This window comes from Oncorhynchus kisutch, linkage group LG12 (genome assembly GCF_002021735.2).
Source record: "Oncorhynchus kisutch isolate 150728-3 linkage group LG12, Okis_V2, whole genome shotgun sequence".
NCBI lineage: Eukaryota > Metazoa > Chordata > Actinopteri > Salmoniformes > Salmonidae > Oncorhynchus > Oncorhynchus kisutch.
The window spans coordinates 287564-300481 of record NC_034185.2 but is presented as its reverse complement, the minus strand read 5'-3'; positions in this window follow the sequence as shown (position 1 = coordinate 300481).

The window sequence follows — 12918 nt, the reverse complement described above, 5'->3', positions numbered from 1 at the left end:
CCTTGGATGGCACAGGCAGGGACTTGAACACGATTGAACATCTCTGGAGAGACCTGAAAAAGCTGTGCAGCAATACTCCCCATCCAACCTGACAGAGCTTGAGAGGATATGCAGTGAAGAATGGGAGAAACTCCCCAGATACAGGTGTGCCAGCTTTGTAGCGTCATACCCAAGAAGACTCTAGGCTGTAATCGCTGCCAAATGTGTTTCAACAAGTACTGAGTAAATGTTCTGAGTACTTATGTAAATGTAATATCCGTGTTTTCTTTGAGTGTTTTTGCCTGGTCATAATGTGCTATTGTGTGTAGGTTTAGCATTTGTAAATCAATTTTACAGTAAGTCTGTAACATAACAAAATGTGGAAAATGGGGATTTGGATATTTTCCGAATCACTGTATACAGTACTTAAAAAAGAAAAATCACTGTTGCCCGGGGACATTCAGATGAGTCTTATGAGGCATCTTAGAGCAAAACAACCAAGATGCTCCCGAGAGTCTCATCTTTCCATAGAGGGGTAATAGTTTGTAGGCCAAACCGATCGGCCGCTATGGATGTTTTCATGAGAAGATCAATTTTTGGGGTGTCTCATGGTCTGACAAGCACCGCTCTAGCTCTGTCACCTTTCATCACAGATGTGGAAGTGTGACATTGGCGGATGGATCCAATGCAACAAAAAAAACTTGATATTTAGCTTAAACTGACAGATTTTTATGGGAATTGTTGTATTACGCTAATTAGATTGCCACAGGCCGCGTACATCGACCTTAGACAAGCTTAGGCCTAACCCTAGAGAAAGATAGAGATATGCCAATGTTCCCGACATCGACATGGATTCCTTTAAACTTGTCAGATAGGATACTGCTGATACAGGCGTACAGAATGCTAATTCATATATTTTCAATCAGAATGTTATTTATGAAGATTAATATTAGATTAAAGGAGTAACTCTGGTAGGCCTAAAACATTCTTCCTCACCTCAAGTTAAGCTGTCTGAGTCTGGTGCTCACTGCCTTCATAGGCCTGCAGGAGCTCAGTCTAATAATAGCCATACTGTACATAACATTCACAAAAAGTTTACCTTTATTAAGGTAATATCAAAAGTAAGTCACGTAATTGTTTATAGGGAAAATATGAACAAGTTATTATAGTCATACCAAGCATTTCGAATACACTCGCAATAACATCTGCTAACCATGTGTATGTGACCAATAACATCTGCTAACCATGTGTATGTGACCAATAACATCTGCTAACCATGTGTATGTGACTAATAACATCTGCTAACCATGTGTATGTGACCAATAACATCTGCTAACTATGTGACCAATAATATCTGCTAACCATGTGTATGTGACCAATAACATCTGCTAACCATGTGACCAATAATATCTGCTAACCATGTGTATGTGACTAATAACATCTGCTAACCATGTGTATGTGACCAATAACATCTGCTAACCATGTGTATGTGACCAATAACATCTGCTAACCATGCGACCAATAATATCTGCTAACCATGTGTATGTGACCAATAACATCTGCTAACCATGTGTATGTGACCAATAACATCTGCTAACCATGTGACCAATAACATCTGCTAACCATGTGACCAATAACATCTGCTAACCATGTGACCAATAATATCTGCTAACCATGTGTATGTGACCAATAACATCTGCTAACCATGTGTATGTGACCAATAACATCTGCTAACCATGTGTATGTGACCAATAACATCTGCTAACCATGTGACCAATAATATCTGCTAACCATGTGTATGTGACCAATAACATCTGCTAACCATGTGTATGTGACCAATAACATCTGCTAACCATGTGTATGTGACTAATAACATCTGCTAACCATGTGTATGTGACCAATAACATCTGCTAACCATGTGACCAATAATATCTGCTAACCATGTGTATGTGACCAATAACATCTGCTAACCATGTGACCAATAACATCTGCTAACCATGTGTATGTGACCAATAATATCTGCTAACCATGTGACCAATAATATCTGCTAACCATGTGTATGTGACCAATAACATCTGCTAACCATGTGACCAATAATATCTGCTAACCATGTGACCAATAATATCTGCTAACCATGTGACCAATAACATCTGCTAACCATGTGTATGTGACCAATAATATCTGCTAACCATGTGTATGTGACCAATAACATCTGCTAACCATGTGACCAATAATATCTGCTAACCATGTGTATGTGACCAATAACATCTGCTAACCATGTGACCAATAATATCTGCTAACCATGTGTATGTGACCAATAATATCTGCTAACCATGTGACCAATAATATCTGCTAACCATGTGTATGTGACCAATAACATCTGCTAACCATGTGACCAATAATATCTGCTAACCATGTGACCAATAATATCTGCTAACCATGTGACCAATAACATCTGCTAACCATGTGTATGTGACCAATAACATCTGCTAACCATGTGACCAATAATATCTGCTAACCATGTGTATGTGACCAATAACATCTGCTAACCATGTGACCAATAATATCTGCTAACCATGTGTATGTGACCAATAACATCTGCTAACCATGTGTATGTGACCAATAACATCTGCTAACCATGTGACCAATAATATCTGCTAACCATGTGACCAATAACATCTGCTAACCATGTGACCAATAACATCTGCTAACCATGTGACCAATAATATCTGCTAACCATGTGACCAATAATATCTGCTAACCATGTGACCAATAACATCTGCTAACCATGTGACCAATAACATCTGCTAACCATGTGACCAATAATATCTGCTAACCATGTGTATGTGACCAATAACATCTGCTAACCATGTGACCAATAACATCTGCTAACCATGTGTATGTGACCAATAACATCTGCTAACCATGTGACCAATAATATCTGCTAACCATGTGTATGTGACCAATAACATCTGCTAACCATGTGACCAATAATATCTGCTAACCATGTGTATGTGACCAATAATATCTGCTAACCATGTGACCAATAATATCTGCTAACCATGTGTATGTGACCAATAACATCTGCTAACCATGTGACCAATAATATCTGCTAACCATGTGACCAATAATATCTGCTAACCATGTGACCAATAACATCTGCTAACCATGTGTATGTGACCAATAATATCTGCTAACCATGTGTATGTGACCAATAACATCTGCTAACCATGTGACCAATAATATCTGCTAACCATGTGTATGTGACCAATAACATCTGCTAACCATGTGACCAATAATATCTGCTAACCATGTGACCAATAACATCTGCTAACCATGTGACCAATAATATCTGCTAACCATGTGACCAATAACATCTGCTAACCATGTGACCAATAATATCTGCTAACCATGTGACCAATAATATCTGCTAACCATGTGTATGTGACCAATAATATCTGCTAACCATGTGACCAATAACATCTGCTAACCATGTGACCAATAATATCTGCTAACCATGTGACCAATAACATCTGCTAACCATGTGACCAATAATATCTGCTAACCATGTGACCAATAATATCTGCTAACCATGTGACCAATAATATCTGCTAACCATGTGTATGTGACCAATAACATCTGCTAACCATGTGACCAATAATATCTGCTAACCATGTGACCAATAATATCTGCTAACCATGTGACCAATAATATCTGCTAACCATGTGACCAATAATATCTGCTAACCATGTGACCAATAATATCTGCTAACCATGTGACCAATAATATCTGCTAACCATGTGTATGTGACCAATAACATCTGCTAACCATGTGTATGTGACCAATAACATCTGCTAACCATGTGTATGTGACCAATAACATCTGCTAACCATGTGACCAATAACATCTGCTAACCATGTGTATATGACCAATAATATCTGCTAACCATGTGACCAATAACATCTGCTAACCATGTGTATGTGACCAATAATATCTGCTAACCATGTGTATGTGACCAATAATATCTGCTAACCATGTGACCAATAACATCTGCTAACCATGTGTATGTGACCAATAATATCTGCTAACCATGTGACCAATAACATCTGCTAACCATGTGTATGTGACCAATAATATCTGCTAACCATGTGTATGTGACCAATAACATCTGCTAACCATGTGACCAATAATATCTGCTAACCATGTGTATGTGACCAATAACATCTGCTAACCATGTGTATGTGACCAATAACATCTGCTAACCATGTGACCAATAACATCTGCTAACCATGTGTATGTGACCAATAACATCTGCTAACCATGTGACCAATAACATCTGCTAACCATGTGACCAATAATATCTGCTAACCATGTGACCAATAATATCTGCTAACCATGTGACCAATAATATCTGCTAACCATGTGACCAATAACATCTGCTAACCATGTGTATGTGACCAATAACATCTGCTAACCATGTGTATGTGACCAATAACATCTGCTAACCATGTGACCAATAATATCTGCTAACCATGTGACCAATAATATCTGCTAACCATGTGACCAATAATATCTGCTAACCATGTGACCAATAATATCTGCTAACCATGTGACCAATAATATCTGCTAACCATGTGACCAATAATATCTGCTAACCATGTGTATGTGACCAATAACATCTGCTAACCATGTGTATGTGACCAATAACATCTGCTAACCATGTGTATGTGACCAATAACATCTGCTAACCATGTGTATGTGACCAATAATATCTGCTAACCATGTGACCAATAATATCTGCTAACCATGTGACCAATAATATCTGCTAACCATGTGACCAATAACATCTGCTAACCATGTGACCAATAATATCTGCTAACCATGTGACCAATAACATCTGCTAACCATGTGACCAATAACATCTGCTAACCATGTGACCAATAATATCTGCTAACCATGTGACCAATAATATCTGCTAACCATGTGTATGTGACCATTAACATCTGCTAACCATGTGACCAATAACATCTGCTAACCATGTGACCAATAACATCTGCTAACCATGTGACCAATAACATCTGCTAACCATGTGACCAATAATATCTGCTAACCATGTGACCAATAATATCTGCTAACCATGTGACCAATAACATCTGCTAACCATGTGACCAATAATATCTGCTAACCATGTGTATGTGACCAATAACATCTGCTAACCATGTGACCAATAACATCTGCTAACCATGTGACCAATAACATCTGCTAACCATGTGTATGTGACCAATAACATCTGCTAACCATGTGACCAATAACATCTGCTAACCATGTGACCAATAACATCTGCTAACCATGTGACCAATAACATCTGCTAACCATGTGTATGTGACCAATAACATCTGCTAACCATGTGACCAATAATATCTGCTAACCATGTGACCAATAATATCTGCTAACCATGTGTATGTGACCAATAACATCTGCTAACCATGTGACCAATAACATCTGCTAACCATGTGTATGTGACCAATAACATCTGCTAACCATGTGTATGTGACCAATAACATCTGCTAACCATGTGTATGTGACCAATAACTTCTGCTAACCATGTGTATGTGACCAATAACATCTGCTAACCATGTGACCAATAACATCTGCTAACCATGTGTATGTGACCAATAACATCTGCTAACCATGTGTATGTGACCAATAACATCTGCTAACCATGTGACCAATAACATCTGCTAACCATGTGTATGTGACCAATAACATCTGCTAACCATGTGACCAATAACATCTGCTAACCATGTGTATGTGACCAATAACATCTGCTAACCATGTGACCAATAATATCTGCTAACCATGTGTATGTGACCAATAACATCTGCTAACCATGTGACCAATAACATCTGCTAACCATGTGTATGTGACCAATAACATCTGCTAACCATGTGTATGTGACCAATAACATCTGCTAACCATGTGACCAATAACATCTGCTAACCATGTGTATGTGACCAATAACATCTGCTAACCATGTGACCAATAACATCTGCTAACCATGTGTATGTGACCAATAAAATATGATTGGATTTGATTTATATTCGCTGCATTGAATTACGTTTTGCATCCTGTCCTCTTTGGTTTTTCCTTTTCATGGTTTGAGTGGAATAGTAGGCCTACTGGTAATTATATTTTATTGATTCAAACACAAAGTTACAGCTGGAACTTAACCAATGAAAATGTCTCAACAGAATGAAACCTTAAAAAAAGCTTTGAACAGACCAGGCCTATATTGCAGTTATTACCATTAAAGGTCATTGGCCTACCATAGGTCTACCCAACATAGGTCTATCCAATATAGGCCTACCCAACAAATGACAGCAATAGGCTAATGATATCTAGACACCCTAGAGTTGATGTCTGCGCCCCTGTGGAAATAAAATTAGCATAATCAAAAAATCCCCATCAAAATATGTTGGTTCAAGCTAGAGATCTGTTTTTATTTTGCATTGGATGTTTCTCAATCCACTGCAATGTCGCACTTCCGCATGTACGGTGGAAGGTGACAAAGCTAGAGCGAAGTTTGACAGACCATGAGATATCCCGAAACTCGGTCTTCTCACAAAATCGTCTGTAGCGTCCGAATGGTTTGGCCTATAAACTATCTATGGCAAGATGGATCTTACAAACACTTACATGTCGGTACGAACACGTACATGATGGTTGTTTTGCTCTAAGACGCCCAGAGGCCTCACAAGACTCATCTGAAGGTCCCCTGGTACCAGTTGAACAAATTAATGGAAGTACACACACAGACTGTTTAAAGACAAAAAAGGGGTTAAAAACATGTAAAAATATAATAATTTACAAATGTTTCCTGATCTTTCTCTGAGACATATGACATATATTTTTATACTTCAAATGTAAAATCAAATAGCTAAACAATCCTTGGTATGACCTTAAAACAATTCCATATAGTTTAGTAGAAGCTCCTACCCCTGAATTATTAAATAGGCCTAATGACTAAACAACAGAACACTTAACAAATATATACAAATGAAAGGTAGAAATTGAATAGCGATTTGCACAGTGTCCAGTTGGCCATGCCAACGTTCTTCTCATCTTTGTCCACAGAGGACAATCCCCTTGTTGGGATCTTTTCACTCTACTCTTCCTCCTCTTTCACTTCAATGAAAAATAACGACATCTTTATATTCAACAGTAGCCTCTTTCTCTCTCAGTATGTGGGGTGAAAAGCCAGGAAACCAATTTCAGCTATATGTTTAATTGAGTTGCAATTGGCTGACAGACAAGCTTGTGCAGTTCTCATCACACAAACACTAAATTAACAGAGGAGAGGTCCAGTTGAGGTCCAGTCATACCTGAGACCCGTGGCAATTATGTTAGACCTGACCCAGATCCGAGACAAAAGTCTGAATTTAGGACCCCGACCTGCTTCAGATCTTGGAATTTCAGGTCTGTTGAAACCTTGAAGACCTCTAGTTTAAGGTAATGGTGTCGTGATAATAGGATATTTAAGGTAATGGTGTCGTGATAATAGGATATTTAAGGTAATGGTGTCGTGATAATAGGATACTTAAGGTAATCCTTGCAGTTAGCTAAATGAAAGACTATATTATTCTGCACCAATGCTAAATGTCTATCAGTGCTAATACACTAGCCATAGAAAATGGATAGCTATTCTATTTGAGGCTATAGCAATTGATTGGTAATTACAGACACACACTCCCAGTCTGAGAGCTCAGGGCGGTGCCCCAGTCGAGTCCTGGAGGCCGGTTTGTGGCGCTGTGCTAAAACGCTGTGATAACACTCTGAGAACGCTGTCACAGCACAACTGGGAGAACACATACACACTACTGGATCCTGAGTTGAAGCACATTTGCACTTCTGAGACATACTTAACCCATATTATTTCTGCATGAACATGTATTTTAACCACATTTACTTCATTTGTCTGTGTGTGTGGATGAAAGTTAGTAATTTAATACGTGGTCAAACACTGCAGAGCAGCTTTAGCATGGAGTGATGCTGGAACTCCTTAACTGTTCAATGCCTTTAGCTCCAGGCAAGGTCTGCCTCCACACACACAGTCCCAAAATAACCCTGCAAATAGACAGAACCAAACTTGATCCAAAATAAAATGGAATTTTCCAGCAAACTTGATCCAAAAAAAGTTATGTCCCCCAGATCAAAATGAAGGGGGAACTAACAGAGTCACTGACCAACAACCAAAAAGAAACAGGTGGGGTTTTAGGAGAGGTTCTGAAAAACCCTCATGGGGTGTCCACTGAAAGTTGACTAGCAACAACTGGAACCTAAAAAGACACCCACCATGATCTGTAAACCCGGACGGAGTCTTTCAAGAGCTACGACCTGAAGATCAATGATGTCGTCATGATTCCACCTTGTTTTTTTCAGAGTCCCCAGTTGTTTTGAAAGCACCATAAATCCATAGAATGCCAGACTTGGATGACAAAATTTGCCTATGAACAACCGCCTTGGCACCTTCCTGTTGAAGTCCAAAAATGTATTGTATGCTACTGCATAAATTATGTAATATGCCAGGGAGATATGTATACTGTATCTAAGAAAGTAATACTAAGAGTATGTTGTGTAGAAAGATGTTAGTAGCCAATGTGCATCACCCTAATAATTTACTGTTCTGACTTGGTGGTGCACATGTAGCCACCTGTTTTAGAGAAATGTAATCATCGAATATTGTAAGAGCTTTCATTGTCTGAATATATGCCCCGTTTATCCTACGGTTCTGACTTGGTGTACAGGGAGAACACTGTAAGAACGGCTCAAGAACGCTTCTGTAACTCTGGCCGGACAAAAACGAATCTCCAAAACTGCAAAACGCGCAGTCAAAATAGTGGGCCATGGCTACACAATGGTTAAACACATTGACATGTTGGTCATTTAGCAGACTCTCTTATCCAGAGCCACTTACAGTTAGTGAGTCATTTAGCAGACTCTCATATTTTTATTTATTTATTTTATTTCACCTTTATTTAACCAGGTAGGCAAGTTGAGAACAAGTTCTCATTTACAATTGCGACAAGGCCAAGATAAAGCGAAGCAGTTCGACACATACAACGACACACTCCAAGTTACACATGGAGTAAAACAAACATACAGTCAATAATACAGTATAAACAAGTCTATATACGATGTGAGCAAATGAGGTGAGATAAGGGAGGTAAAGGCAAAAAAAGTCCATGGTGGCAAAGTAAATACAATATAGCAAGTAAAACACCGGAATGGTAGATTTGCAATGGAAGAATGTGCAAAGTAGAAATAAAAATAATGGGGTGCAAAGGAGCAAAATAAATAAATAAATTAAATACAGTTGGGAAAGAGGTAGTTGTTTGGGCTAAATTCTAGGTGGGCTATGTACAGGTGCAGTAATCTATGAGCTGCTCTGACAGTTGGTGCTTAAAGCTAGTGAGAGAGATAAGTGTTTCCAGTTTCAGAGATTTTTGTAGTTCGTTCCAGTCATTGGCAGCAGAGAACTGGAAGGAGAGGCGGCCAAAGAAATAATTGGTTTTGGGGGTGACTAGAGAGATATACCTGCTGGAGAGCGACTACAGTAGTGAGTAATTTAGCCGACTCTCATATCCAGAGCCACTACAGTAGTGAGTCATATAGCAGACGCTCTGATCCAGAGCCACTACAGTAGAGAGTCATTTAGCAGACGCTCTGATCCAGAGCCACTACAGTAGTGAGTCATTTAGCAGACTCTCTGATCCAGAGCCACTACAGTTCACTGGTCACGATGGCAACACCCACCCAGTGCACGCGCTCCAGCAGGTGTATCTCACTGATCATCCCTAAAGCCAACACCTCATTTGGCCGCCTTTCGTTCCAGTTCTCTGCTGCCTGTGACTGGAACGAATTGCAAAAATCGCTGAAGTTGGAGACTTTTATCTCCCTCACCAACTTCCAACATCTGCTATCTGAGCAGCTAACCGTTCGCTGCAGCTGTATATAGTCTATCGGTAAATAGCCCACCCAATTTTACCTACCTCTTCCCCATACTGTTTATATTTATTTACTTTTCTGCTCTTTTGCACACCAATATCTCTACCTGTACGTGACCATCTGATCATTTATCACTCCAGTGTTAATCTGCAAAATTGTAATTATTCTCCTACCTCCTCATGCCTTTTGCACACAATGTATATAGACTCTCTTTTTTTACTACTGTGTTATTGACTTGTTAATTGTTCACTCCATGTGTAACTCTTGTGTTGTTGTCTGTTCACACTGCTATGCTTTATCTTGGCCAGGTCACAGTTGCAAATGAGAACTTGTTCTCAACTAGCCTACCGGGTTAAATAAAGGTGAAATAAAAAAAAATAAAAAAATAAAAAAGAGTAATTTAGCAGACTCTCTGATCCAGAGTCACTACAGTAGAGAGTCATTTAGCAGACTCTCTGATCCAGAGTCACTACAGTAGAGAGTCATTTAGCAGACTCTCTGATCCAGAGTAACTACAGTAGAGAGTCATTTAGCAGACTCTCTGATCCAGAGTCACTACAGTAGAGAGTCATTTAGCAGACTCTCTGATCCAGAGTCACTACAGTAGAGAGTCATTTAGCAGACTCTCTGATCCAGAGTCACTACAGTAGAGAGTCATTTAGCAGACTCTCTGATCCAGAGTCACTACAGTAGAGAGTCATTTAGCAGACTCTCTGATCCAGAGTCACTACAGTAGAGAGTCATTTAGCAGACTCTCTGATCCAGAGTCACTACAGTAGAGAGTCATTTAGCAGACTCTCTGATCCAGAGTCACTACAGTAGTGAGTCATTTAGCAGACTCTCTGATCCAGAGTCACTACAGTAGAGAGTCATTTAGCAGACTCTCTGATCCAGAGTCACTACAGTAGAGAGTCATTTAGCAGACTCTCTGATCCAGAGTCACTACAGTAGAGAGTCATTTAGCAGACTCTCTGATCCAGAGTCACTACAGTAGAGAGTCATTTAGCAGACTCTCTGATCCAGAGTCACTACAGTAGAGAGTCATTTAGCAGACTCTCTGATCCAGAGTCACTACAGTAGCGAGTCATTTAGCAGACTCTCTGATCCAGAGTCACTACAGTAGAGAGTCATTTAGCAGACTCTCTGATCCAGAGTCACTACAGTAGAGAGTCATTTAGCAGACTCTCTGATCCAGAGTCACTACAGTAGAGAGTCATTTAGCAGACTCTCTGATCCAGAGTCACTACAGTAGTGAGTCATTTAGCAGACTCTCTGATCCAGAGTCACTACAGTAGAGAGTCATTTAGCAGACTCTCTGATCCAGAGTCACTACAGTAGTGAGTCATTTAGCAGACTCTCTGATCCAGAGTCACTACAGTAGTGAGTCATTTAGCAGACTCTCTGATCCAGAGTCACTACAGTTAGTGAGTCATTTAGCAGACTCTCATACCCAGAGCCACTACAGTAGTGAGTCATTTAGCAGACTCTCTGATCGAGAGCCACTACAGTAGAGTCATTTAGCAGACTCTCATACCCAGAGCCACTACAGTAGTGAGTCATTTAGCAGACTCTCTGACCGAGAGCCACTACAGTAGAGTCATTTAGCAGACGCTCTGATCCAGAGACACTACAGTAGTGAGTCATTTAGCAGACTCTCTGATCCAGAAACACTACAGTAGTGAGTCATTTAGCAGACTCTCATACCCAGAGCCACTACAGTAGTGAGTCATTTAGCAGACTCTCTGATCGAGAGCCACTACAGTAGAGTCATTTAGCAGACGCTCTGATCCAGAGTCACTACAGTAGTGAGTCATTTAGCAGACTCTCTGATCCAGAGACACTACAGTAGTGAGTCATTTAGCAGACTCTCTGATCCAGAGCCACTACAGTAGTGAGTCATTTAGCAGACTCTCTTGTCCAGAGACACAACAGTATTGAGTCATTTAGCAGACTCTCTTATCCAGAGCCACTTACAGTTAGTGAGTCATTTAGCAGACTCTCATACCCAGAGCCACTACATTAGTGAGTCATTTAGCAGACTCTCTGATCGAGAGCCACTACAGTAGAGTCATTTAGCAGACGCTCTGATCCAGAGACACTACAGTAGTGAGTCATTTAGCAGACTCTCTGATCAAGAGACACTACAGTAGTGAGTCATTTAGCAGACTCTCTGATTCAGAGACACTACAGTAGTGAGTCATTTAGCAGACTCTCTGATCCAGAGACACTACAGTAGTGCGTCATTTAGCAGACTCTCTTGTCCAGAGACACAACAGTATTGAGTCATTTAACAGACTCTCTTATCCAGAGCGACTTACAGTTAGTGAGTCATTTAGCAGACCCTTATACCCAGAGCCACTACAGTAGTGAGTCATTTAGCAGACTCTCTGATCGAGAGCCACTACAGTAGAGTCATTTAGCAGACGCTCTGATCCAGAGACACTACAGTAGTGAGTCATTTAGCAGACTCTCTGATCCAGAGACACTACAGTAGTGAGTCATTTAGCAGACTCTCTGATCCAGAGCCACTACAGTAGTGAGTCATTTAGCAGACTCTCTTGTCCAGAGACACAACAGTATTGAGTCATTTAGCAGACTCTCTTATCCAGAGCCACTTACAGTTAGTGAGTCATTTAGCAGACTCTCATACCCAGAGCCACTACATTAGTGAGTCATTTAGCAGACTCTCTGATCGAGAGCCACTACAGTAGAGTCATTTAGCAGACGCTCTGATCCAGAGACACTACAGTAGTGAGTCATTTAGCAGACTCTCTGATCAAGAGACACTACAGTAGTGCGTCATTTAGCAGACTCTCTTGTCCAGAGACACAACAGTATTGAGTCATTTAACAGACTCTCTTATCCAGAGCGACTTACAGTTAGTGAGTCATTTAGCAGACCCTTATACCCAGAGCCACTACAGTAGTGAGTCAT